The 26647-nt window shown below is 35.9% G+C and overlaps 3 protein-coding genes across 3 annotated transcripts in view; 2 read left to right on the forward strand and 1 right to left on the reverse strand.

Annotated features, from left to right (window-relative positions):
• LOC127650446 (stonustoxin subunit beta-like) overlaps positions 1 to 1394 on the forward strand; it is a 23348-nt gene extending 21954 nt beyond the window's left edge. The window contains exon 4 of the mRNA XM_052135889.1: positions 1 to 1394. This exon is cut by the window's left edge and continues 2233 nt beyond it. The gene's annotated coding sequence lies outside the window, so the exon portion shown is untranslated.
• Positions 1 to 26647, forward strand: part of LOC127650479 (uncharacterized) — a 1198408-nt gene that overhangs the window by 779229 nt on the left and 392532 nt on the right.
• Positions 1 to 26647, reverse strand: part of LOC127650380 (NACHT, LRR and PYD domains-containing protein 3-like) — a 1539373-nt gene that overhangs the window by 508902 nt on the left and 1003824 nt on the right. The window lies entirely within an intron of this gene.

Consider the following 26647-nt stretch of genomic DNA (forward strand, 5'->3'; position numbering starts at 1 on the left):
GTCTGTCTGATCTAAAGGCCTGTCTGTCTGATCTAAAGGCCTGTCTGTCTGATCTAAAGGATTGGCTTAAACTTTCTAAATTTAAATGAAAGTAAGACTGAGTTCATAGTATTTGGCCCTTCTGAGTCCGAACAAACTTCTAACATTGATTTTAGGCTTCTATCTCAATATGTAAAAAACATGGCAGTCTATGTGGATAGTGTAATGAGTGTCTATTAGTAATGGGTGATGAGTTAGTCCAGCAGGTGGCAGTAATGGATTGTATAAAGGTGCATTTGCTGGTAATTTGTATATGATGTGTGTTCCTCGTGGAATAATGACACCAGTACCAGTAATCCTTTTCTCTTTATTTGTTGTCTACTGAACAATACAGATAGTGCCCTGAAATTTGACAAACAAGTCAGCTCTGTGGTCAAATCCATCTTTCCCATCTAAGATCGCGAGCAAAGGCGAAGACCTTCCTGTCTTTTAAGAACTTTGAGAGGACTATCCATGCTTTTATCACGTCTCGACTCGATTATTGTAACTCACTTTGATTTTAAATGATCATTTCTTCTGAAATTAATGTTGTCAGCATTTGGAAGTACATCAGCACATTGATGACATTAAAGGGAATAAATATAGACTAAAAGCACCAAAACTTGAACTAGATTTGACAGAGAAAATAAACTGCTGTGAATAAATGAAAATCAGACTGATCATGATGAGAGTGATCTCACTCCTCTAACTGTTCAATTTATGAAGATATTTGCATTATAAAATAAAGAGTTGTAAAGTTAAAACGATGAATTACAGAGAGGAGGATGATATCAACTGAAGAACATGAGACATCATTTCCATTTGTACTACAAAGATTTATAGTTCAAGTTGAAATGACAAAGCAAGAATTGTGTGCTGAAATCACACTAGCTGGTGTATATATTTACTTGTGTACATTCATTTACAGCTTGAAATCTTTCGAGCTGTCTCTGTTCAGTATTATTAACACACACACACAAAAGGTTTCTTACCACACTTGATTTGGAGTGCACATACTGAGTAAAACAGTATAATAATAATAATGGAGATCATCTCTCTGTCCAGTTGTGAGTAAATAATCCACTGAAGATGATTCATGATACTGTTACAGAAACATCTCGATCATGTTTTCTCGTGGAGAAATGCTTCAATACAGTCGCAGCAGACGCGTCTCAAATGTTTCCATTTCACTCAATGAAGTTCCGTCTTCATATTTCATAAATGTAATATATGACATATATGTCCCTATATCGCAAGTGACGCGTCATATATGCTAAATATAAGACAATATATCACATATATACATATCTCCAGATATATGTTGATACAAGTTTATAACATATAGAAATTGTCCGTGTTAAATGAGTATATTGACATATATTAATACGATGTATATGATTATTATTTATATAATATTGTATGTTATGACCATATATTTCACCAATATGTTTAATTTATTTATGCAAATGTATTTAAACAATACCTTTTACATGCTTATGGTTTCCTTAATTCATTCCTTGTTTTTCTTATTTGAACAGTTTGAACTTTTATCAAGTCTACACAATCCACATTTCATTTCATTTCTATCCCATTTTAGAATTAGCACAATGTTTAATGAGTATTTTACCTTATCTTAACTGGCTCATAAAAACAAAACAAATACTTCACAAATTCTATTTGCAAACTTTATTATTTTATTTTTTTCATATCATCAATAACCATATATCAATATCATCAATTTCTATATGTAAGAAAATACATACATACACATTAATACATGCACTACATATGCAGATGCACACAGAATAATACACAGTTAATATATGTCTCCAAACACAAAAATACCCCCAATAAATATCTGGAGACCTCAAATATAATTTAAACACATTTCTGGGTTCTCCACTGGCATTAAAATAAAATAAACTTTGGTGCTTTCAACAAAACTTGGCAGAGCTGCAAAAACTGACGTCACTGATGTCAGACATGAAAACAAATGAAACAGTTACTTCATAATAATGAAGAAAAGTCATAATATAATCACATCTGTGCTGTTCCAAAGGCATGTACAAACATTTGTGTTCGAGTCATATAGAGGTTTATGGTAATACATAACCCCATAATATCGGGAAGCCAAATGATGCAGTGGGCCTTTACAAATCACTTTCTATTGTGTAATACAGTATCACAATAATGTCTACAGTTGCTATACTTGTATCAGACACAACCCCAGACTGCTGATCAGCTTCTATACCGCTGCACAAAAGCATCATGACTTATTGCTGTGTGGTATTCGGCTGCACTGCTGCACACAAAACTGTATATGCAGAGGGTTGTGAAGATGAAAGTATTGTCAGCACCCCTCTCAAATCTGTGTGACATCTATTCAGACGTGTTCTCACATGGGCCACAAACATCCAGCAGGATCACTCACATCCTGCAAACCCCTTTTTGTCACCCTCCGCTCCCCAGGAACACAGATTAATCGGTTACGGAACAGCTTTTCCCGCCAGAGCTGTGGACAGGCTGCAGAAGCCATAGCTACTTCTATCAATCCAGCTTCCCTCACACACATGTACACACATACACGTATCACAAACACACACATAATATACATATATTACATGTATGTAGATAATGCTGTAACTGCAGGGGTTAATGTAATAACATAATCTGTGCAATAATGATTTTTAATGGATTGTAATGTAACGCATTTTAAAGTATTTGTTATGTGCTGTACATTGGATTGCTTCCACAGAATTTCGTTGTATAAACATATGTAATGAAAATAAAGACCAAACTCATTTTCATCAAAATCATTATTTCATCATTTTGTAGGGTTCAAATATTTATTTATTTGACATTACTGTGACCTAAACCAAGACTTACATAATGAACATAGTATGATTAATTCTTACAGATTAAATAGTTTTTATAATACAGAATGATAGAAACACTTTCAGTCTGCATTTCAGGCCATGCATTTAGCACGCGTTCCACCCCAATACGTTACGTCACTGGCTAATGCCTATCTTTATTATGCGCGCCAAAATTCAAACGCAATCAAAAGACCGCCAAATTACGCGCATTCAGGATAGAGACCAACGGATGAAGAATGTTCGCCCTTGTCGAGTGGAAAGAAGAAACGGATAATGAAAGTTGGAGCATTGTTCCAACATCACACATAAAACATTCAATATGAATGATTTCTTAGACGGACTTGATGACAGATCTGTATATTTAATTGGTGGAGAGGTGGATTGAAGAATCTAAAGGCGGATGGCCTTTGTACGAGGCAACGGTGCATAAAGTTGCAGGTAAATTCATTTCTGATCTTTTATTATAATTCACACATTGATTGCACAGAGAATAAATCATTTAAATAATCGCTGAACTGCATGAGCTGTTTATAAGATACTGATCAGATCGAAGCTAATACCCTGTCATACAAGTATATGGAGAATAATAATAATTGCAGCCCAAATACTTGCCATATTCTGATCTGTTAGCAATATTTCTATACATTATTCTACAGTATTACATAATATTGAATTATATAGGTTCATATTGGCATTTATTGCGATGCTTTAATGGGTAAAATCAACACACACACACACACACATTTGTTAGGCTTTTATTTGTGCATGTAACATTGAAACTACATCAGTGAGGTGTATGATTGGTGCTTCAGCATCAGGTTTTTTGCTGTTTATTTCGTACTAACCAGCAGATGACACTGTTTTTACACTCTGGAAGATTTGAATCTTTTCCCGGAACAATCCAAGTAAAGCCTCAGAGTTTCACAGGCTTCATTTCCACATTCCTAATCTGCTGTCCTAAAATGAACATGTTCAGTGACATTTCCACTTTAAAGACAAAATAAAAATGATATTTTCATGAACTTTGTTTAAAGCACAAGTGTGTAATTACTTTGATGTTAAAATAATTTCTCCTATCTCAGATTATTGTGCAGAGAAAACAAAGTCATCCGTCACAAAGACTTTGCAGTTTTGTTGAGATCTTGGGTCTGACACTGAAATGAGCAAATGATGAGAGATTTGTAATTTTGGCTCAACTATCCCTTTAAGAGCATGAAACACCTGCTGCACCTTTAAATGTTTGTCTCTTTTCAGACTCCTTGACAGGTGACCCAACAACGAAAATGTAAAGGATTTGATTGGAGTATAAATACAGAAATAATATGGTTTAAATAAGTTAGAGTATGAACAAACACTGTGTGATGTTCCTCCATGGAGATTTCCAATGTGGACTCATAGATCAGAAGAGAGAATGGACTGACAGGAATGCAGATAACACTGGATATTTGATTCAAGATTATGTAAAGAGGAATTATTATAACTATATGCCAATATTTACTGATGATCTAAAGATCCAGAGTGTGCATACCTGAGTTTGATGTAGTCATATACAAAATAATGAATGACAGATTCTCTGTATTTACAGCAGAAATAGCAGCTATAATATTAGTGTTCAATGGATAGAAGAAGGCCTGAGAGAGTTTCATTTGTTCTGACTCTATTGCAGCTCTTAATAGTTTCAATTCAAAAGAAACAATAAGAGATGATTTATTGATGGAGATATTTATGATAATGCTGAGAATACAAAGAGTTGTAATTAATGTACAGTTGTGTTGGGTTGCTGCTGATGTTGGTGTGGAGGGTGATGAGATAGCAGATGGGATGCAAAGAGAGAGTTGAAATTAAAGGACAATGAAATAATGAAAGTTTGGAAAAGATGAGGCCAAATGGAAGAACGGCAGTGAGGGAATCGTAGCACAAGAAGTGGGACACAGATAGCAAACAGAAATCAATTAAGCTGAAGACTCTCAAAGGAAAATGCAGAAGAGAAGAAGTGATTCTTTCAAGATTAAGACTCGGACATACTGGATTCAAATCCTTTATTTAATGGCAAAGTGTAAATCAGATAAATGTGATGTTTGTAATGTTGCTGAACATGTTGAGCATGTCATAATGAGGTGTAATAAATATAATTCAGAGAGGAACATCCACTCACGTGAAGTCACTCTTATACTTGTGAAGCGAAAGATGGAGAAATGTGAGTTAAACCTTATTTTTGTAATATGAAATGTTTTTGTTAGAGATATAAACACTAAATCATCATCACTAGAGGAGGACAGTGCGCTACTTTCACGTTTTCCTATTTGAGAAATTAACTAACATTTTCTATTGAATGATGTTGGTTTCGTGTCTTTATCGCCTTCAACAAAAAACTATAACAAAAATAATGTTTATATTGCACATGCAGTTCACACACCAAGTTATTACACAAAACCTCTTCCGGTGTAACTCAAAATAATGAAAACAAGCTTGAAGAATATTATTAGCTTTCCATGTTTTACAGTAATACTATTTTGTAAAATAACCTCGCTCTGTAACTCCTCACACACAATTGGTTGATTATAAAAGTCTTGCAGCAACTCTCAGACACGCAAATCACATTCTACCATCATTTAAACTGGCAAACTGTTGCTCACTGCAGCATAAGCTGATTTATTTTATTTTTATCAATATAATAATAATAAAGAATAACAGTTTCATACAGAATATTGGATGGGAATATAATATTCTGAATTAGAAATCAGTCTAAAAACAGTTACTTGACAATAGCAGCACATGTCAGCTGTTCTGGCCTGAAGCAATACCAAACAATGCCCATTTTATGCCATGATCATATAATGTCATTTTTAATTTCATGTTCTCACGTCGCTTCATATTTCATGACCATATAATGCCATTTTTAATTTCATGTTATCACATTGCTTCATATTTCATGACCATATAATGTCATTTTTAATTTCATGTTATCACATTGCTTCATATTTCATGGCCATTCAAATGTGAAATTGATGGTAGAAGTTACACTCATGGCATCTAATATTTTATTCACTGAACATTCAAAAGAATGTAGGAGCAAATTTAACATGTGGGAAGAGTGAAACCAATTTATTAATTTATATGTTTATGTGATGCTGATAGTGTCTTTTTCACTCTATTAAAGTTTGCATTCATAACATTGTTTTAACGCTATTATCCCCCCGACAACCCCAAACATGATCCTCTCTTAATAATTAAGGAGCTGAGAGTCTTAACACATATGAACCTTTATGAATCACACTTATTCTTAAATCTAGAAATATGAGTAAAATTCTGTCATTCTTAGAGTTTATACATATGGCCCTGTTCTTTAAGGGTGCGTTCACAACAGTATTTTTGGTGTGTCACCGGGTCATAAACATTTCAACCCTTTTCTGTGAAGACAAGTGATGATAGTGATGTAGTGTCTGTAGTGATGATATTTGGTTACATGTTTGTAGTATGTCCATATCTATAGTGTCATTTATACATTTTGTCAAGCTTGTACTTTTACAGGTGAGAAACTTATTTGAGAAAATAAGAAATATTTGGGTTTACAGATATTTATAATTCAGAATATTATATTTCCATCCAATATTCTGCATGAAACTGTTATTCTTTATAATTATTATTATTTTGAGAGAAAAATAATAATTGACCTTATGTTGCAGCCTGAGCAACAGTTTGCCAGTTTAAATGATGGTGTAGAATGTGATGCAGTCCGAGTTTACATGAGGATGTCTTAACTGTATCTTTTTCATTTGTCTTTTCAATTTCAGCATTGGACTCGTTTCCATCCTGTGTGGCCTCTCCTGCATTTACTGTCATTGCTTGCATCTGATTCAGCAACTCTCATTCTACATTACTGTTTGCTTGCATTTTGAACCCTTGGCAATAATAAAAGTCTTAGAAGTTTTCGTTTGGGCTGTAGTCGTACGTTCAAGTTTGTTTTTCATTGATTTAATGTGCTTGTGTGGATATTTGCTATTATTGTAGAATAATCATTTTTTAGATGGTATAATAATCATTCTTAGATATCAAAATACTTATGAGTTTCTAGGCCTTTGTGTGACCCAGGAGAGAGCATATGAGGTTACTAAAATTGTTGATGCTGCAGAGGCCACAAAGAGCACCCAGCTGTAACAAAATAATGAGACTAAGGACCTTGAAGATAGACTAAAGCCAAGTTTCTACCAGTAAAAAGATATCAAAAGGCTCTGTGAGATAATGGTGGCAAATAGTATCCATTGGTTACAAAAATAACAAAGGGGCACAGAAATGAGTTAATGCCAGATAACAAACTGTATAGAAGAGGAGGTTTTGGACTAAGACAGTCAGAACGGACAGCTGGCCGGTCTCATGTTTGTTGGTGTTCAATAAACTACAATTTTGGCATCTGGAACTCAAGACTCCGAGAGTTTTCTTACAACTTAGAGAGATTCATCGCGATATTCCACGACATATCTTTGGCGCCCAATTCGTGGGGCTGGCATTGAGGTCAAGGGGGCAGAGGTCGCTGGTGGGACGGCTTGCACGAATCGCACAGAAACACCGGCGCCAGAAACTGAGGTAAGCATCTTTGCTTAAGGTGTTTTTGTGTGATCTGTGGTAGCGAGTCCCGGTAAGTGGCTTCCCTAAGACTTTTGCCAGTCCGGACATAGAATAATTTGAACTAATTGGCTAAAATAGAGGCGAGTTCCAGATTTCAAAAATAGGGGGGTGGGATTGTTTAAAGAGTTTAAGAAAGTTTATTTGAAGAAGGTAGAAAAAGCCTGGGGGTGAGTCGAGAAGCGACGCGCGTGAAAATTCCCGGTTAGGTGCATTTATTCAAGGTTTTGCCAGAAGAGTGGCTGAAAATCCTGTACAGGTGAAAATCCTAACACGGGTGGAGAAGTGAAATTCGCGTAAAATTCCTCCAGGTGTTAGATTTAGTTATTTATTGCAGTGTTTGACGGAACCCGGACTGTGTAGAAAACGGGGAATTGTTGAACTATGTGTGCATGTTTGAGATAATGAATAATGTGCATGACTAACTAAGTTGTTGGTGCATGTGTGCTTACGGTACTAAATGCGCTGTTTTTGTGTTTATTCAAATGCATGATTACAGTGTTGATGATGTATTGTGTGCAGAGGCAGAATAATACAGAGAATCAGGTGCACGAAGCAGGAAATGCTAAATGAGAGCAAAAGTGGAAAACTAATTGAAACAGTGAATTGAATAAAACAATTGTTGAAAAAGTATAAAGACGCAAAATGGCACCGGCTTCTCTGATATCTCCCTGCCTTGCTCTCGCTCACTGGTCAGCTGAACGGACAGCTCTGTGAGTGAGGGGAAGGGGAGATTCAGAAGAGAAAAAATAGAATAATTGGGGAAAAAGATAAAGAAAAGGCAAAAAGTTTTCCATTACAGTGAACAAGACTAGAGAAAAATGCAGAGACAAGCGAGTTTTGTAAAGTTGGAGATCAATGCAGATCTGAAGAGTGGGAGAGAGAATTGGAAAGAGCGCTGATAAAGTCAAAGGGAATCAGCGATCATTTTTCGAAAGAATCAGAGTACATAGATTACGCAGGGCAGAAGAGAAAATTAACTGCAAAAAAGAAGGAGTTAATGAGAACCTTAACTGAAGTGGTGAATTTAGGAGAAATAGAACAGGAGTGGCCATTTGTTAACTGGTTGGATGTTGCGGTTAGGAACATAGATCCTAAATTATTTGTGGATCACATAACTACACTCTGTAAAACAGGCCATAGAGATGAGATAGATATATACAGGGGACATTTGAAAGTGTCAGTCAAGGAGGCGAATATTCCTTACTTGAAATCTGAAGTGGCACATTATTGGGAAACGTTGTTTTAAGAGGGCAGACTTGGATAGGGAAACATAGATATGCATGATATAAAGCAGAATGCAAAACTTAAGTGTGTATTGCTAATATAGACATAGATAATGATGCATTACTTATTTGAAAGCAATGTATTGCTCATGTTGAAATAAATATGTAATCAAAAATGAAAGTATAATGCATGATAAAGCAAATAATTAGAAAAATGAATGCATTAGTTTAAACACTTGTGACCATGCTGTATGTATAAGAAATAAGTAATGTATAATCATGTTATCCAGTTTAGACTTTGTACCCAAGATGTATGTATAAGTAGTATGTGAGGTATAACCATGTTTTAAGAAAAGTTTTGTAATTCACAAAATAAGATTATACTAACAAACATAAACCATGAATAAACAAATAGTTGGTTTTGAGAAGAAATAAAGTGAAACCATATAAGCAATAAAAGAAGGAACATAAGCAAATAATAAAATAAAAGAATAAGAGAAAATATAAGTTAGGAAAATAAAGAGGATAACAAAAAGAGTAAAAAGAAAGAAATAAAAGATAATAAATAAATATAAGGGGAAGAGATAAGAAATCAAAATAAGTATAATAAATATATAAATAAGTATTAGTAGTAATAAATATTTAGTTTATTTAGTTGGATGTTATCCAGAAGTATAGTTGATAAGACTCGGATAAATGAGCACAGTTGTTGATTTTTTCATTCTCTCTCTCTTACAGTACGCTGGAGACTGAGTGCTGGGGAAGAGAGAAGGGAGGGGCTGCTAGAGTGAGAATAGGGAGCTGTAAAGGGAGGGCTTTGAGCACGCACAGAGAAACAGAACAATACTTTTTTTTTTCCTTGTCTCAGTTTTCCTCATGAAACAGAAATCATAATGTGGAAATAAGCTGTTACTGAATTTGAGAGGAGACTAACTGAGAGGAGAAAAGATATAGAATTAAAAAGATGAATAATAGAAACACAGGGAATGAGTGATCATTTCTGGAGTTATGAACAAATTAAATACAGTCAAAAATGTTAAGGTGATATTTAAAAGGGAGAGTAAAGGAGAATTAGCACCAATGTAGAAATTGTCTTGAACAGAGACCCAAAATGGGTGTGACAGCTGTGGGTGGAAGTACATGAGTTTTAATATAAAAATAATTAACAGATATAGCGATCAACCACTGTAAATAATGAGTGTTTTTTTATGGAAATAAAGGGGATAAAAAGAGGAGAGCAAAAGGAGGGGCAGAAGTAATAGGTTTGTTTTAGTATAGTATTGTTTGAGAGCTCTGTATGTATAAAGGCCTTGTGTTTGTAAAAAGTGTGAAAGTTTCTGTGTTTGTGAGAGTATCTGTGTTTGAAAGTATGGGAAGTATGTCTGAAGTGTGATTGCGTATGGAAGTGTATGTTATATGAGCCCAATAAATATCAATCCAGATAGAGAGGTTGATCTTTTGCTGCATAACTAATGAGGAGTATGTATGAAATTTACATAAAAGAAAATCTATTTAGACTATTTTCATCAATATAAGAGGCAGAAGAGATCTGATGATTAAAAACAAAGAGGGCACTTAATAAATATTCTGATTGTAGAATGAAAACCAATGATAAAAAATATATGTGTATGTCTGTGTAAGTGTGTGTGTGTGTGTGTATGTATAAGGATAAATATAATACAGTATAAACAAACAAATAGCTGTAAAACAAAAATGTGCATGAAATCAAAAAGTTAACTCTTAGTGGACTGGACAATGTTTATTATTGGGCTGTTCTTTTCATGCCATGAATGAAGCCTGATATAAGATTATCTAAACTGAGAGGGAGCAGCTGTTGAATGGACATGTGTCAGATCATAACTCCTTTTATATCAAAGTGACGAGTAAGAATATTTAGATTATAAAAAAGTGATCACTTTAAAGCGATTGAATTGTATTTGGGAAATCACATTATCTGGACAAACAATAAAGCTTTGAGTCGAGTGTATTGCGTTAAACTAAAGTCAAATAAGTTATTGGATTTTAAACCAAGGTTGTATATATGATAAGTGTTGTTATATTAAAGCAAATGGCAAAAGAGGACCAATGATATGATGATAAAATAAATAATAAGAAAATTATATTTTGTATCTTATTAAGTTAAACCTTAAATGTGAAAACTTCACATTCATGTGTCCATTTTATGTTCTGTCTGGTCCAGTTTATGAGAGAATACTATTTTAACATTATTAAATTAAACATAAGAAAGTTGTTTTTGATATTTCTATGATTTTAAAAATGTCTGGAGAACAATTTAAATGTGAGTGCGGCGTTGTCGGTGTAAACTTGATCAACCAACAAAAGATAGGCAGAGATTTTTTATTTTTGTTAGGGACTGTCTGATGAAGGCATTGAGGATGACTTTGAGGGGAAACAGGCCTCTCTTGATGTCTTCAGACAGACAGAAAGGGGCCCCGACTTTAGAAAAAGACAGATAGCAGATAGATAGATATTTTATTTTTATTTGATTTATTTTTTGTTTGGTATACACAGAATAGGTCTTGGTTGATCATGGGCACACTGAGGAGCTGCATTTGAGACTAAAGGAAAATAAATTTAAGAATGATTTGGATCATTTAAACATTGGTCTTGGGGGCAGGTGAAGCCCATGGAGAAAGGTTAAGATTAAATTGAACATCATAACTTCCTCATATATGAATGTTAATAAGTTCATATTTATGTGTCTATTCTGTGTTTCTTTTGTCATAATTATGTGTATGTTGTTTCACTAACTCATTCTGGAACTAGTTTCTCACCATTGCAGACGGCTGAGAAAGATGATTTTATAGAAGTTACTAATGCTGCAGGAGGAAATCAGGACACAAAGAAGACTGAAAATGATGTGATTGATCTGATATATCCTCCTGCGCTCATTGCTGCTGGTAATCATTATTGATTTGCCATTTATAATGTGGATTCAAATTTCTCTGGAAAAGTTGATTTCAGTCTTATACGATCACTTTATGATTTTCCAGAATGCCATCAATGGGATTTAATGCCCGTGTCTAAATTGTTTTGAGGGTCTAAATTTAAATCCAGCAGCTAACCACTGATTTATTGATTTGAAGAGTAAATATTACAAACATGTGGCAAAGTTATAGAGTTACCTATTGGATTGGTTACTCCCCCAAATTTTCCAGAGAGTACCCTCATAATAAAGAAAAGAAAAAAAAAGGAGGTTAGTGTGTGCTATAAAGTGCTGATTGAGTTTCTATTTCTATTACTACTATTTTAGTTTGCCATAGTTAATACATGAAAGTGAAATTTTAGAGGTATAATAGTGATAACTGTTAAAAGATGATGAAACATTTGGATAAAAATAAACAAATAAATAAATAAATAAATAAATAAATAATGTAAGAGTCATGAGAAATTAAAAGTACGTAGTGTATCTTACTGAGCAATTATTTCAAAACACAAGAAAAGAGATATGTTTGTCTTTAAGACTTTATTATGTTTAATCTTTTACTTTTCTGTTAGTTTAAAAACTTGATTTATATTATTTTATTAGATAGAATGGAAGTTCCTTCACCTGAGAAAGTGTAAGAAATGGAGACAGTAGTAATAATAAATTACTTAATAATAAAATAGGGATTATAATATATTAATAATAAGATAGGTGTTGTAAATGTAAAGCTCTGCATGAACAGAAGGCTAAACATAAGTTGTATTGATTATATAGAGAATGTCGAAAAAGACATTGTGTTCTGTTTTATTAAAGATTAGAAAGGTTATTTGTATGTTGTTTGATTGGACAGAAGAAAGTAAGATGAGAGTAGTTTTTGATGAGAGTAGTTTTTGTTTTTAAATGGTGTGAGATGAGAAAGTTTGAAAGCAGTTAATATAATCAGTTATTATAAATATCACTATTTTTACTGTTGAAGAATAAATTAAATGTATTATTGTGAAACAGTGTAATGCCCCACTCCTCACTCTCAGTCTAAAATTGATAAGTGTCTGCTTGAAACAGAAACACAAGAGCAGAATTTGAAGAAATATTCGTAAGTGTTTTATTTAATTTTATTTTGGTTTGATTTTATTTTTATATGTAAAATGATGTGCCTTGACACTAATGTTAGATAGAGTGATATGAAGGCGTTCAAACAGCTCTCCTCATCAATGATTAAAGATTTTATATATTAAGAGGTCAATCTAAAGATAAGGGTTTATACAAAAGAAAAGAGATCAAGTTGAAAATTCATCCGAAAGAATAAATGTAGGTTCAAAAACTATCTAGAGACTATTATTGAATTGAGGTGATGTTTTTAATTAAGCTTCCTAGAAGCTTGAGAGGCTTTGTTCTGATGTTAGTCCCCACCATGATACATAGTTTTGTGTAACATTTGCTGAAGTAGCAGAAATAAAACCTGAATGGAAATTAATTATCTATAAATGAGTTCAATTTTAGCATAATTTACTTTTACTTTGGACAATTTTAATAGATTGATGAATTTTTAATAATGCTTTTTTGAATTTAACCATGTTTTGACTTGTCTCCATATTTAAGCATTTGTAGATGTTCCATTGGCTGTGTCGGTTCTCTGGTGATACTCCCTGAAAAAGAAAATATCTGTTTACTGATAGCAAATTATTAAGGATTGAGGACTGAGCAGCATCAAGACCAGTGGCAAGAGGTGACGACCCAATGACGGGTAAGACTTGACAATGGCATAAAAGGTTAAGCAACCAAAGCAGGGGCGTCACCGCCCTGGAGACCGGACTAAGAAGGTTTGAAAGGGGTTTAAGGAAGTGGATGAATGCTCTTAGATCAGCAGCATCAAAAGGGAGGTCTAGAAGAGACCTGCTCAAAAATTTAAAAGTTCCACTGAACCCGACAGCATTTTAATAACCACTTTACTAAAATAACTTATCACAGTGTTAAATACTAAGCATTCTGTCACTGTGTTGTCAGGGGATCATACCCTGTGTAGAGGATTATTTATAGATTGGTTTTGGGGGTAAAGTTTTGAGAACCGTTGCAGACAAAGGAGTGCTTGACATTTTATAGAAGTATTAAACAAACATGGGAATGTTTGTATGATAATGAATTTAGACTGGAAGATGATTTATTACTTTTACTTATGCTTTAATTGAACTCATATACATTGTAAAAGTAATGAAGAATGGAAAAAGATACATGGTGGTGACTAAAGATTACGATTGCTTGTCTTGTTTGTTTGTAACAATATAAATGGAATTAATTAAGAAATAGGGTGCAGGGTTGGCTACAATTGGTATAATAATTGAAACAACAATTTGTGAGAGGGAATAATATTATATTGTGTGTTACCACTGATTAAATAATTATGTAAAAACCAGATGAATTACTGATCAATGTAAATGGCCCAATGCAACAGAAAGACCAAACTGGGAGGAAATTGATTCCTCCAATGATATGTTATATATTTGATCATTCTTTTATTGATTTAATACTCTGAATTACTCTGATGTAGTCTGAAACTATGAAAAACAGCTTAGCTTGCAGGGAAAATTAATTAATGTGATACAGACATTGAGAGTCATTGGGAAACAGGAGGAAATGAAATGTATGTGATAAGTGAATGAGTAGGGAGTTTTAAGATAAGGAACACCTGTGGTAGTTTACCTCCTCTGTGGAGAATTATAGCCTTTTGTGAATGACCCTTTCTGTGAATGACCATGAAAAATGTTGTGTATAGATACTAAAGGGATGATCTAATGTTTTTAATTGGAACAAAGTCAGGCTATGCCTGGCTCCTGCCTGGAGGAGGCAGAGGACCCATGTGTTATTTAGTGCTAGAAATGAGATGCAACAAATGTGTGTGTAGCAAATGACTCTAATAAGGAAATCATTTAATATATTAACCAAATGAATGCAGAAAGTAATGATTGTTAGTTAATATAAAACATGTAACCATATGAGGTGATTACAGTGTGCTTTATGCATATAAAATGAAATAGTCAAGCTGTTGCCATCATTGAAGCAAGTTAGGACAGGATGACCAGCTGAAGGAGAGAAGGTGGAAAACAATTGCGACAACGACAAAGCGAACATAGGGGAAGAGCACACTGAGGAAGAGGCAGAAGGACTTGCCTGCAGTAGAGCAGTAAAGCATAGAAAGTGAGACGGAAGGACATGTCACAGAGGAACGGAACCAAGAAGGTGAAGAAGGAGAAAGACAAGAAGAAAGTTATCATCCTGCTGAAACAGATACAGAAACAACTGAAGGACATGAAGCAGGCCAACAAGCGCAGTCATTCAATGAAGAGCTGTGGCACATGGAGAAAGAATGGAAGCTCAAGGAGGTATTAGTGTTGATGATGCTGTTACTAACATATTTGGGACAGGTATTGCCTCCTATATAGGGCCTACCGGACAGGCGTCAAGGAAGGCCCAGACTCTCCAGGTGAAGGACTGTCACAACGACTATGGTATGATGAATTTCCTACAATTGACATCTCAGACCTTCAATATTATTCCCCCGAATGAGCAGAGACTAGATAACATAGCACGAGAAATCAGAAAGTAGCGAACGCCTGGATCACTAAACAAAGGTGAACCCGAAAGCAAAGAATCTAAGCAATTTGGCTAAGCAGAACAAACCGAAGAATCGGCCTCAAAAGCCACCTGTCAAAATAATCACCGAAAGACTGAAAAAGCAAATAAATTTAGAAAATGATATGGAACCCAAAGAGACAGCAGGAACAGAGGAACTATTAGAACACTCAAATCAAAATGACTGGTATAAATGGGCCAGATATACAGCTAAGCAAGCAAAAATGACAAACTGTGTAATGTGCTCACCCACTCCATTGAAAAAATTTGTAGTAGTCCCAAATCAGTATGATTATAAACATTGCGCTGAGTATTATGCCAAAGAATTGTGGTAAAACAGGGAGAACATTGTTCTGCCCAGCAGAATGTTTAGCATTCTTGGGTCATCCGGAATATGATAAATATTATAAGATGATAGGGTGGGGAGATGAAGGCAGAAAATTAGACAAATACGTGAGGATAATGAGAAAAAAGAAAGCACATTATCATATAAAATAAATCGTCAACTGGAGTATGAATGCTTTAACAAAACTAAAGGAAAAACGAATGTAGGACAATTTAAGGGCAATTGTGCAGTAATATGGCATTTAGATGATGAAATGTTTTTTAATAATAATGTGATTAGGTTTAGATTTAGATTGCTGTATATACATACATACCAAATAATACATCCCCAGAAGGAACTTTTACCCAGGCGATGAGGAAACTGCATGACCTGAGAAAGGAAGTTAAATCTAATATAGGGAGAGATCAGCGGTTTGGGCAATGGTTTGATGATCTTTTTGGTTCATGGAAGTTGGGGCTAATGAAAATGGGTATAATAGTAGTTATGGGACTGACCCTATTTGCATTATTGTTATGTTGTATTATACCCATTCTGAGATCAATTATGACTAGAACGGAGGCTAAGCAAATGGTAGCCGTATCAATGATGACAACGCAAACAAGTGTAGCAACCAGACAATATACCATTGGGCCAGGATTGGATGAACTTGATGAGATTTACTGAGAAGCAATCAAGAAAATAACAATGTAAGGGGAATTTTATTTTTGAACACTTTTCTCATGTTTTTGATAGTAAGGGAGACAGCAAGACTATTGTACTTTCATTTTACATAACAAAATAGGTAGCATCTCAAGAAAGGAGTAAGAGGGTGTTTTGTTTGTTATTTTTGACTTATTTTATTCCCCTATTATCAATGTAACCAATTACTTATTACTTATAATGATTGGTGAAGTATATCTTTAGTACACTGTATCTAACCAAATAGAAGTAGTATTACTGATGATTATGATCAAGCATAATATACCTATGAAGTAATTGCCAAGAGAAGACATGTGAGGGAGACATTTGAAGAAAGGAGCGACGAGCACCTCAGTGCTTGGCTGCAAGAGCAAATAGACTCAACTGGTGGTTTAAAAACCCGCTGTCTGCTCCAACACACCACCAGATAGCGCTCCAGGCTACCGGAATTGTCTGTGAGTTCCTCTGGCAACGAAGGATGTAGTTCGTGTTGAGGGAGGAATATATTGTGTATATCTTATATATCTTATCTTATATATATTTTTTCTTTATGAATAATCAATTGTACTCTATACAACGCAAGGCTTTCAAGTTGCATGCACATGCTTATTACATATAATATGATTTGTTTCTGCTCCCCATTATTGACAATAGATAAGAGGATTGGAATCTTTTACTTCCTTCTAGCTGATTGTGGAGGGAGAGGTTTGGTTCACAATCCTGCAGAGTGTGGCCCCATCAGCACGGTATTGATAACTTAGTGCGTAGCCTAGTTTGGCTACGGTTGTATTAAATTGGCTGGCTTATGTGGCTATACTGTGGTTTGAGGGACTTAGTATGTGGGACTTATAGTCCCAGAGGGGGGAATATATTGTAGAATAATCATTTTTTAGATGGTATAATAATCATTCTTAGATATCAAAATACTTATGAGTTTCTAGGCCTTTGTGTGACCCAGGAGAGAGCATATGAGGTTACTAAAATTGTTGTTGCTGCAGAGGCCACAAAGAGCACCCAGCTGTAACAAAATAATGAGACTAAGGACCTTGAAGATAGACTAAAGCCAAGTTTCTACCAGTAAAAAGATATCAAAAGGCTCTGTGAGATAATGGTGGCAAATAGTATCCATTGGTTACAAAAATAACAAAGGGGCACAGAAATGAGGTAATGCCAGATAACAAACTGTATAGAAGAGGAGGTTTTGGACTAAGACAGTCAGAACGGACAGCTGGCCGGTCTCATGTTTGTTGGTGTTCAATAAACTACAATTTTGGCATCTGGAACTCAAGACTCCGAGAGTTTTCTTACAACTTAGAGAGATTCATCGCGATATTCCACGACACTATGAAGACAATTATTTATTTCACAGTACATCATATATGGGAGCATGCAAAGACTCTGCATAAGAAATAACCTCTTATACACACTGTCATATTAATCCAAATAAATGTATCAGTATTGGCTTTTATCGTTTCTAAATCAATACGAAGGAAAATAATTTTTGTTCCATAGTAACTATTATTGTAAAACCATAGCAACCACAAAACCATCTTAATGTCAATCTGCAAAACAAAACATGGTTTCTGCATAAAATCCATTATCATAGTTCATTTAAGGGATGTTTTAAGGAATATCCACATTTCTTATGGTTAAATCCAAAATGGGTTTTATATTTTAGTTTAATATTTCCTTTCTCTGAGTTGCAAGGTGGTCTGATGATGAAGGGAACACATGGGCGAAGGGATTTTGCAAGTGTTGTTGTGGAAATGTCAGTTGAGGGACGGTCGCGATCTCTGACCCGGACGAAAACTGGACTTGAATGTTACAAAGTTGGCCAAAGTGGAAGTTCGCAATGTCCGGGGAACGTCCCCTGTTTTCTGGGAAGAGAAGGAAATTACATAAGGAGAGAAACAGAGAAAACTGCGACAGATTTTTTGTTCCACTGAATCGTCTGAAACAATCAATAAATTCATTGTGAAGTATTTTGTAGGTGATATTCTAGTCAGTAAAGAGGAACATCAACAGTTCTTGACAGGTGAGTACTGAACTGCTGTTAAACAGCGAGGTTAAGTTAGTTTTGTTTTTGATGTTTCAGTCACATTCAGTGATGGGGAGGGTCTCAAGATGGCGGAGTGAACAGTCGTATATTTTACAGCTGAGAAAAGAAATAGGGTCTACTCATTTCAACTAAGATTTGTATTATATAGTTGCAAATGTCAATTGATCAAGAGTGATAATAATAGTTTTTGGCATTTATTACTAGTTATAGCTGATAAAAATCATCAGAGAGGAACTTTCTAATTTGCAGAAGCTAGCTTCAGAAAGAAGTATGTAATATGTCCTGTGACATACACAACACTGTAATTCACACAACGTCGTTATCATAGCTGTTACCACTAGGGGTAAAACGAAAGTTGCACTCAAAAAAAAAAAAAGGAGGACCTCTTCACCTGCGTGAAGTTGGCCCTCACCCAACGCAAAACTTCGGCAAAATAGTCTCAATCGTTTGTGCTTCGTTTGTGCTGTAAAAATTTTCGTTTGTGCTGCTTTGGTTTTTAGATATTAAAAGAATATTTATAGGTCATCGTGAGGTCACTCAGCCCCCCACATGCTCCAAATTCACCCCAAACTGTCTCGTTCGTTTGTGCTTCGTTTGTGCTGGTTTGTGCCGGTAAAAGTTTCGTTTGTGCTGCTCCGGTTTTTTAAATATTAGACATTGAATTATAGGCGATGACGTCACCAGCCCCCCCACATGCTCCAAATTCACCCGAAATAGTCTCAGTCGTTTGTGCTGGTTTGTGCTGTAAAAAAAAAACGTTTGTGCTGCTTTGGTTTTTTAGATATTAAACTAATATTTATAGGTCATCCTGAGGTCACTCAGCCCCCCACATGCTCCAAATTCCCCCGAAATAGTCTCAATCGTTTGTGCTTCGTTTGTGCTGGTTTGTGCCGGTAAAAGTTTCGTTTGTGCTGCTTTGGTTTTTTAAATATTAGACATTGAATTACAGGCGAATTATAAATGCTGATATTTATTGAATACAATACTGACAGAATAAAATAGATCACTTAATGTAGGTTAGTAGTAGCAGTCTAGGTCATTCTGATTACTATTAGGCTACTATATTATATATTTCTAAAATAGGTCTATCTTGTTTTGTGTATAGTCATTTTGTTTGTCATTTCAATCTCTTGCCAAAATGTTGGATGAAGATGTTTTAATACAACAACAACTCCTTATCAATTAAAAACATATTGGTGTTCAGACAGCAGCAGCTCAGTATTTATCTGGTGTCTGTCTGACTCTTTTTCTGTCACTCACTTTCGGTCAGCTCTGGGCACGAGAACAAAAACGCAAATCTCTTCAATGTGAACACACTTTTAGAGTCGAATTGTCGAAGAATTTCTGTCAAGACTAATCATCACATCATTTGTTCAATAAACAATTATCTTTACTTCATTCACTGGTGTTTCCTGATTAAACTTTTTATTTATTTACATGGAGTATCATCTGCTACACTTCACTGCCACCACTATAGGGTCAAGTGACACTTCTGTTCAAGATGCTCTTGTGGAAATTAGTGTAGAGTTATTAGAGATAAATCCATATAAATTAAACTACAAAAGTAGTTACTAAATTAAATGTCTAGCCAATGTAAGTACAATGTTTTAACATTGCCAGTTACAATAGTATTTGTTAACTTTAAGAATAATGGTACAACATTCAAGATAGCTTAAGATTGTCAATGTTTATTGAACAGAATACTCATTGCTAATACTAATACATGCTAATTACAGTTTTACATGTGACCCATGTTAGTTTTTTGAATACATTGTGCACCTAGGGGTCAACATTACCATATTGGTCCTAATATAAGATACATATATCCTTATCCTTATTATTACTATATTATCCTTATATTCAGACAATACAGTAATGAAAACAAGTTTATACTGAACATGACATTTTTTGAGTCAGGATTATTTAAGTGGGTAATTATGTTTTGCTTATGGCAGAGAAACCAGAAGTTGACAGATATTCCATTTTCACAGTCCTGTGTTCATCAAAAGAGGCCATAAGTTCAAAATGGCAACATATCTACTCCTAATCAGAGCATCTGGACAGAGCAGCTAGAAAACAAGATCACTGCAAAGTTTCTATACACTTTTGTTAAATTAAATAGACACAACATCTGCACTGCTTTAGGGTTTACTCATGAATGTAATCATGAAACAAATGGCAGTAGTGATGACACTGATTTTGAGCCAGGGTCCCTTTCACCCAAACCAAAAGATTTCTGGACTTTTGATCTTGAAGTTCCATTTCAGAAATGGATTGAATTCATGCGTGAAATGGTTCAATACAACAACAAGTTCTCTAAAACACCAAAAAGGAATACACAATTTTGAAGCCTGGCATCTGGACACATGTGATAAATAATCATATATTGCAAGAAGTGAAATGCCCCTGCACATTTGCCTTTAAAAGAGCCAAGGTCTATCCATCAGAAACAGAGAAATACATAGAAATCAGAGGCAACTGTAAACAGTGTCGTGGCCACATTCACAGAAAATGTGACAGAGCTCCTGAAATGAACATCCCAATGGTTCTCAAGTGTTTATTTAAAAACACTGATGACTCCCTGCACACTGGCTGTTCCAAGCGTGCTTACTCTGGTAACTTGCGTGTGCAGATAGCCAAAGAACTGTGTGAGGGTAGAATGGGACCCCATGTATGGAGGGCATCAGAGGCAACAAAGCTGATGGATTTTGGAGATCCTGAGCCAAGTCATCTGCCTAATTTGGCCACCCTGCACAAAGCAAAGCAATAGAGAAATTATTTAGAATGAGGCGACAAGGATCCCATTGTGTCACTGCAGATGTTAAAATACACTGCACCGCACAGTGGTCACATTAAAGACATTGGACTGGGCAAGTTTTTCTGTCACTATTGGAGTAAAACACAAATGTATATGTACAAGTCCTTCTCAAAGACATCTACTAACCCCACTGTGAGTTTTGATGCAACTGGCTCAGTAGTGAGGAAACTACAGAGACCAAATGGCAAGTCTGGCCATATATTCTTATATCAGGGCATTCTGGCAGGGGATGAGAGCTCAAGTGTCCCAGAATGAATACGTGCAGGTGCACCAACTCCAAAAGAATATGTGAGTGACTTTTCTCTGGCTTTGCTCGGAGCTCTGGTCAAGGCTTTTACTCCTTATCCTCATCCTGATCTAGAAAAACAACACATTGCATTAAAGATTTCTTTGTGAGGTCAATGGCACAGCTTCTCATGTCATATTCCATGTACGATGCAAAAGAGCTACTACGCAGTATTACTGTTGTGGCTCTCAGCAAAGCAGAGGGCAATGACAGTTCTGGAGCCCCCTCATATCAGAAAGGTGCAAGAAATACCTGAAAGCCAGACTGTTATTGGTTTTCAAAGCATGAAAACTTGCCTATTCGGGTGGATAGACTCATTGCAACATGCAAATTTGTTCTGCAAAAAAAAAAAGGTGAGGTCATCACAGGAGCTAATCCACTACCCACCACAACTTGCAGTGTAGATGGAAAACCAGAAATGGATGCTTCCTGTTCTGGGAAATCTGAAATGTCACAAACATCCATCCAACATATGAAGACGCTGTTAAAAACTGGAGAGGCCAAGCAGTTCCACCCAAAAAGAGGAAGAGGAATTCATACCTCTCTCCTTGTCCTGAATGGCTCCATGCAGATCCATCTGTGAGGGGAAAAGACTGAAAGTGGATCTGTTGAAAATCATGCATGTGTTTCCTTCCCAAAACAGTGCTCCTCACAGTATTGTGGTCTCAGCACACAAGTCACCCAGGAAGTTCCATTTGTTTGTACTTCTGTTGCTGTACTGCAGGCTTCTGGCATGGCTCATCTTCAGGCCGCAGTGAAAGAAGGCCTTACACTTCTGGAGTCCCCCTGCCTCAGGCCAATACAAAGTATGTCACTGTGTCCCTCTGCATTCAAGACAGATACCTCAGGAAAAGTGCTCTGTGCAGGGAAAGTTTCTCACGGTTACAGTCTGGGATAACTTATGTGGATTGACACTCACCTGGGAAGCAACTCCACAGAATTTCCTTTGTGTGAATTTCCCTCCAATCTGATGCTCCAAGGAGAGAGATTTGCTTTAAGGACAATCATTGCTTTCAAAAGAGGCTTAACCCAGGATGCTCTTGGACATTATGTGGCCTACTGCAGGAGGTCTCCATGTGTCAGGGAGATGTATGACAACCTGAGAAGTGGAGTGACAGGAGCATCAGAAAAACACAAAATATGCCCATATGCTGTATTATACACAAAAGACTGATTGCATTGTTTAAATGTAATTTCACAAATACAAGTATTTTGTTATATGCCATACACCCTTGTTTTCCTACTCCTGTTTGGAGAAGTAGTATCTGCTTTTCTGGAAGTCGGGCTTCTCAAGTCTTATTCTGTGTGGTACATTATTTGTGTTAATGGATGTTTGATACTACACAGTAATTACATTTCAAATGTAAAATCATTTTGGCTTCTTAATTCATTGAGTCATGAGTTTTAACATTTACACACATACACAAATATATAATATATATTAGTACTAGTCAAAAGTTTGAAAACATTAAGACTTTTTAATGTTTCTGAAAGAAGTCTCTTCTGCTCACCAAGCCTGCATTTATTTGATTCAGTGTGAAAGTGTGAAATATGTAAAACTTGTTGTTTTCTATCTGAATATATAGTAAACTGTAATTTATTCCTGTGATCTGAGCTGAGCTGATCATTACTTCAGTCTTCAGTGTCACACGATCCTTCAGAAATCATTATAATATGCTGCTCAAGAAAAATTCATTATTATTATTATCAGTTGAAAACAGTTGTGCTGCTTTATATAAATTATATATACAGTATATATATATATATATAATAATACTTTTATTCAACAAGGACACATTAAATTGATCAAAAGAGACAGTAAAATACATTTATATGGTTAAAAAGATTTCTATTTCAAATAAATACTGTTCTTTTTACATTTCTATTCATCAAAGAATCCACACAAAAATGTATCACAGTTTCCACAAAAATATTAAGCATGCAAAACATTTTAAACATTGATAAAAAAAATAAGAACCATTCTTAATCACTGAGCACCAATAATAATTGATAATAGTTGAGCACAAAATCAAAATTTTACGATGATTTCTGAAGGATCATGTGACACTGAAGTTTTTTTTTATTTTATTATGCCAGTCAAATTACAAACAATGAACATGACAATTGTCATTCCAACACATAGTATAAAATAGAGCATATGACTACAAATAGGAAAGACAAAACAAAAAGAAAAACAAAAATGAAATTAAAAACAAACAAACCATTGAAGACTGGAGCAATGATGCTGAAAATTCAGCTTTGACATCACAGATATAAAATTACATTTTAAATTATATTAAAACAGAAAATAGCTATTTTAATGTGTATTGTTTCACTATATTACTTACTGTATTTTTATCAAATAAATACAGCCATGGTGAGATTACGAGACTTCTTTCAAAAACATTTAAAAATCTTAATGCTTCCAAACTTTTGACCTGTACCACACACACACACACACACACACACACACACACACACACACACACACACACACACACACACACACACACACACACACACACAGCTACAGCAAACAGATTATGGTGCCTATATTATGACAATATTAATATTAACTACAGTTATTCACATAACTACATACAGTAACAAGTTAAAACAAGTTACCTTGGAGTTTGTGTTACATTCCACACATCCTGTGATCCGCTGTGTCCGTTACAAGTTGAAAACGAACAGTGGATAGGTAACAGTTCAGTGAATGCGTATATTTATGTGATTTGGTTTGCCATTTGGATCTTACCTTCTTACTTCAACTGTATTGTTAAAAAAAGACATTCGCAAAAACGAAACTTACTGGCACAAACGAAGCACAAACGATTGAGCCTATTTTGGGTGAATTAAGAGCATGGGGGGGGAGGGGGGGGCTGGTGACGTCATCGCCTATAATTCAATGTCTAATATTTAAAAAACCAAAGCAGCACAAACGAAACTTTTACCGGCACAAACCAGGACAAACGAAGCACAAACAAACGAGACTATTTGGGGCAAATTTGGAGCATGGGGGCTGGTGACGTCATCGCCTATAATTCAATGTCTAATATTTAAAAAACCAAAGCAGCACAAACGAAATTTTTAACGGCACAAACCAGCACAAACGAAGCACAAACGATTGAGACTATTTGGGGTGAATTTGGAGCATGTCGGGGGCTGCGTGGCGTCATCGCCAATAATTCAATGTCTAATATTAAAAAATCCGAAGCAGCACAAAGCGAAACTTTTACCGGCACAAACCAGCACAAACGAAGCACAAACGATTGAGACTATTTCGGGTGAATTTGGAGCATGTCGGGGGCTGCGTGACGTCATCGCCAATAATTCAATGTCTAATATTAAAAATCCGAAGCAGCACAAACGAAACTTTTACCGGCACAAACCAGCACAAACGAAGCACAAACGATTGAGACTATTTCGGGTGAATTTGGAGCATGTGGGGGCTGGTGACGTCATCGCCTATAATTCAATGTCTAATATTTAAAAACCAAAGCAGCACAAACGAAACTTTTACCGGCACAAACCACCACAAACGAAGCACAAACGAACGAGACAGTTTGGGGTGAATTTGGAGCATGTGGGGGGCTGAGTGACCTCAGGATGACCTATAAATATTCTTTTAATATCTAAAAAACCAAAGCAGCACAAACGAAAATTTTTACAGCACAAACCAGCACAAACGAAGCACAAACGATTGAGACTATTTTGCCGAAGTTTTGCGTTGGGTGGGGGGCCAACTTCACGCAGGTGACCTCTTCCCGGGGTAAATAACTTTGCGATGGCTTTTGCAGGTAAATGCTCATAATATCGTGTGAAAATAATGAAAACAATTTTGAAGTATAGTATTATCTTTGCCCCAAGTGAAGGAGTTCAAGTACCTCGGGGTCTTGTTCACGAGTGAGGGGACAATGGAGCGGGAGGTTGGCCGGAGAATCGGGGCAGCGGGGGCGGTATTGCACTCGCTGTATCTGAGTCACGAAAAGAGAGCTGAGCCGGAAGGCAAAGCTCTCGATCTACCGGTCAATTTTTGTTCCTACCCTCACCTATGGTCATGAAGGTTGGGTCATGACCGAAAGAACTAGGTCGCGAGTACAAGCGGCCGAAATGGGCTTCCTCAGAAGGGTGGCGGGCTTCTCCTTTAGAGATAGGGTGAGGAGCTCATTCATCCGTGAGGAGCTCGGAGTAGAGCCGCTACTCCTTTGCGTCGAAAGGAGTCAGTTGAGGTGGTTTGGGCATCTGGTAAGGATGTCCCCGGGGCGCTTCACTAGGGAGGTGTTTCAGGCATGTCCAGCTGGGAGGAGGCCTCGGGGAAGACCCAGGATCAGGTGGAGAGATTACATGTCCACACTGGCCTGGGAACGCCTCGGCGTCCCCCAGTTAGAGCTGGTTAATGTGGCTCGGGATAGGGAAGTTTGGGGCCCCCTGCTGGAGCTGCTGCCCCCGCGACAAGCGCGATAAGCGGTTGAGGATGGATGGATGGATGGAGTATTATCTTTCCATGTTTTACAGTAACTATTTTGGAAAATATTTTCTAAGCCGTTTAAGAGTTTTTGCCTTTCATCACTGAATGTGTCTGGAATATCAAAAACAAAACTAACTTTAATTAGCTCTGAAAAAACAAACCAAAACAAGACAACAATAATAAACCTTTCAAACTATCAGCTACAGTAAGACATCTAACAGATATCTAAGTATTAATCACAGCAGAACAAACAGATACTGAGACTTTTGCTCTTTTATCTGAATTGTCAGTATGTGTTCAGTTTCTTTGGCACTGAAATGTTATTTCTTCTATTGACTTGAAACGTTGCTTTGTTTTCTTCTGTTGAGTCTTCTGATGTTTTCTCTTTATGCTGGTGTTTAACATGTCATAAAAGCTGACAGTCTGCAATTGAACCTCATTGATTCATTTCTAATGGAATATTCTAGAGGACAAATAAAAACAAATATGTGTCAGTATTGAACAAATAAACACGTCACAAATATAGATGATGTCCCGTTTGTTGACAGGTGTTCAGTGGACTGTTCAGATGATGTCATGGACTCCACAAAGGATCTCAGTGGACAGACAGACACAGGGAAGGTCAAGAGGTCAGAGGATTTCAATGCTTTAATAAAATACACTGATAGATAT

The sequence above is a fragment of the Xyrauchen texanus genome, chromosome 10 (genome assembly GCF_025860055.1).
Source record: "Xyrauchen texanus isolate HMW12.3.18 chromosome 10, RBS_HiC_50CHRs, whole genome shotgun sequence".
NCBI lineage: Eukaryota > Metazoa > Chordata > Actinopteri > Cypriniformes > Catostomidae > Xyrauchen > Xyrauchen texanus.